Source organism: Belonocnema kinseyi, chromosome 5 (assembly GCF_010883055.1).
Source record: "Belonocnema kinseyi isolate 2016_QV_RU_SX_M_011 chromosome 5, B_treatae_v1, whole genome shotgun sequence".
Taxonomy (NCBI): Eukaryota; Metazoa; Arthropoda; class Insecta; order Hymenoptera; family Cynipidae; genus Belonocnema; species Belonocnema kinseyi.
Window position 1 is genome coordinate 32,480,595 of NC_046661.1, and position 3,665 is coordinate 32,484,259.

A 3,665-nucleotide genomic window follows, 5' to 3' on the forward strand; every position below is an offset into this window, starting at 1 on the left:
TATCTAGTCGGGAGTGGTGCTGACTGAAAACAGATGATTTGGAGCGATTCGCGCGCCATCTGTTGGTCATTCTAAGGACTTATTGAACTACCCTCGTAAACAACGACCATGCTTCAGGAAAAAGTAATTTATTCCACTGATTCTATACTCATGTACTCGTAAACAAAAAAAGAACAGATTATCTTCGAAAACCCGGTACAATTCGAGGCGGCTAAGTCACAAAACGAAATAGGAATCTACTCTGGATTGTAAAAAAAGCGAGACGGGTCGGTTGCGACCACGTGGCCAGGGCACGAAACCCGGACAAAGTGCAGTATAAAACACTAGGGAAGAGTTTTAAATCCCGGAGACCCTATGCACTGACTCGACTAACCACGCACGACAAATAAACTAAACGGAGAGAACTCGGAAGGGGCCAGCGAGGCATCGGTTTGCATCGGAACCAAGATCCACTGATCCTGAATTCCGACCCGCCCGTCACGTCGCTCGCCGAAGCAAAAGAAGAAAATTTACCTTGGACATCCTCGACTGATATTTCCGTTTATCAGTTAATTATCGATTTTAAACTCCAAGTCAATAACCGGAAGTGGCTTAATCCAGTGTGAGTTTTATAGACCTCCTGGTCCCCGTATAAAAATCTCTAGACTTTTGGTACAATTTTTGCCTAAGCGTCGGCGTGGCACATGTCCCCGCGAGACCAAGAACGAAAGTGAGAAAGTGACATGTCCTGTGTAATGCGCCAAGACCGTCAACTCGCAGGATGCTCGCATCTGGAAGTGTTCACAAAACCCCACGTGGCAGCGCAAGTACCGGAGAAACTCGGAACTAAACAATCCCTACGCAACTAAAAATCAATTTTACAACGGCATTCTAAATACATCATTAAATAACGGTGCAATCAACAATATCTCTTAGTGCTAGGTTCGTTTCTCAAGTTTCCAAAACAAAACGGCCTAGAAGTTTTGTGGAACTTAAAATATGTCAGAGTTCCTGAGTTTGAACAATTGGCGGGAAAATTTGAAATTATTACAGAATTGATGTGAATTTTATCATATTTTATACTAGATAAAATTGATCAAAAATTATTAATAATTAAACGAAGACTAATTTTTGACACTTTAATGCTCACTGGGGAACACAGCAGCTGACAAAACCCGGGTCACAGCGCCACTATCGAGAAAATTTTAGAACTACAATTAATAATTAAATAAGAGTACGTTTGATTTCGGTGATAGTCTCGTTAATTTTTGACATACCTATAAAAAGTACTGTTAAGATCATGGTTTTATAAGCTGAATCCTAAACTGACATTGAAATAAAAGTTTTACCGTGCTTAAGTACAGCGCGCCTAGTGGATGAACAATGAACTAAATGTCTACTAACTAAATTGTAAACTATTTTCAAATACCAAACACCATTTACCTGAATAAATCAAGGCAATGTCCCCACTAAATCCAGATCCCAATCTTCATGAATCTTTGCAGAAAAAAGTCTCATGAATTTTGAAAGTTTTCCAGCCTCGGTTTCACGCGGGAAAGTTCAAATCAAGTGTGAGCAGCATATCGCGTTAAAATCAAATAACTATATTCACTGGTCCATGCCCAAAAATCTATGACCTAAGTGAATAAATGGCAAGCTATACATAAGTTAATTACTGCTAGCACGCCGATAACCTAACCCTGACTTAAACTTCCCGGGGCCTCACTCAGCAGAGCGCCACATACATTGGAAGGTTTCCGAAACTTCGGTAATTTACCGTAACTCTAATTTTCGAGCGGGATAATTCCAAAAATCTATAACTGGAACAGTAAATTGAGGTCAAAAGTTATAGCAGGGATCCGTTCCGATAAATCCATAATCCACATGAATCCATTTCTCTGATATACAAATCTAAATAATCTATTACCTAATTTCGACCACAGAGAGCGCGCAGGCGCAAACATTTAAGGAGCCCTAAGTTAACAACATACGTAGAGTTACCGGTTTTACATTAGTCAGTATTCGATCGCTGCACAGTCGAATCTCGAAGTTGACGTTCAATTGATTTTCCATCCAATGATCGATGAGACCACACTTGTTGTGAATTGCCAACCGAGTGAAAAACACTCCCCTGATGAGAAGTTGAGGCCCGTCCTCTCGTGCTGGGATGGGAATTAAGGCGCAGGATCTCGAAAATATGGTCGATGATGAGTCATTCATCCTGGACGTTGGTAAATTCGGCAAACCCTTGGAAGTGACGGCTCATCCCTTACTTTCGTGGTGTTGTTATCATTCTCCGAGATTTGACAGGTAGTGGATATGCCATGCAACAAACGTACGGAGGCTATAAATAATCAGTTAACAATTTTTGATGAGTGCCCCGTGGTCGAGACTTCCGTTCTTGGCCACGGTAATGTCGTTCGCGATTCATTAAACGAACTCCGTTTTTAAAGTGACAGGTAAATAAAATGTATCTTGTCATAATGAATACTAATGATAATAAACAGTGATGAGAATTGATGAGCAATAAAGTGATAAGTAATTTACAAATCATCAGCAAGGAAGTGATTGTAAACCAATTATCGAAACAATAACTGAAAATTTAAATAATTCGCTCAAAAGAGTTCGGAATCTCAAACAAAATTGATCAGAAGCAATTCACTAGTGACGGCAGCGAGTGACTTCAGGATCCGACGGGTCGAGAACAAAGGACCATGGCTGAGTGGACGAGCAACGAGGGAATTGAATGGGTGGAAACTGAACGTAGCCCAAAAGAAGAAGACGAGGGAAAAATGCAACGACGATTTGGAAAGACGCAAACGCCCTCCCAAATTGTTTTTGACCCGGTTTTTAAGCCTGGGGACATGTGGTGCAATCGAAACACCAAGGATTGTCAAAAACAGAGGAAACGACAAAAACAACGAAGAAAAAAAAGGGACGGGACCCTAAAAAGGCAAAGGATCAAGGGACTGGAGAAAATGGAACTGAAGAAAGGCTAACTAGTGTCAAGTGAAGTGAATGGTTAAATAAAGAATTGATAAATAGAGCGAAAGGTCAAAGTGAAGTAAAAAAATTTATTGTTGAAAATTTATTCTGATAAATTAGCCTGTCATCGAGATCTTCGAACGGTAAGTCAGTTTAACAAGCAATAGTTTAATTTGCCAAACCAATGCCAATCTTTTGCCAAATTTAATAAAAATATTGAATTTGTGAACGATTTGCAAAATAAAATTTCTGGGAGTTTGATTGAAAAAATTTGATAATTGAAATTTTATTTTGTATTATCTAATGATGGCTGATCAACAAGTAACGTTGTCAGCGACAGGGGAGGTAGAACCTAATCTGTTGTCAAATTACGATCATGAGGAAGTGAAAGAAAATGCCGCTTCTAACGAAACTAATTTCGATTGTATTCGGAAAGGTTTAGACCTGATAGGGCAACCGGTAGGGTTCATTTCGTGCCGAACTAACAAAAAAACGAAACAGCTCGTAAATTCGTGAAACGAGAAAGAGATGAGGGAGCTGGAGTACGGAGAGGAAGGGAGGAAGGTAGGCAAGATGCCTCCTTAATGGTGGCCTGTCGCCGCTGTGAGGAGCCGGGTCACCTTGAACGGGTGTGCGCAAGATACTTTCTGCCCAACTCGAAGTCCTGCTTCAGGTGGACCTTTCGGGGAATGCCCAGAAAG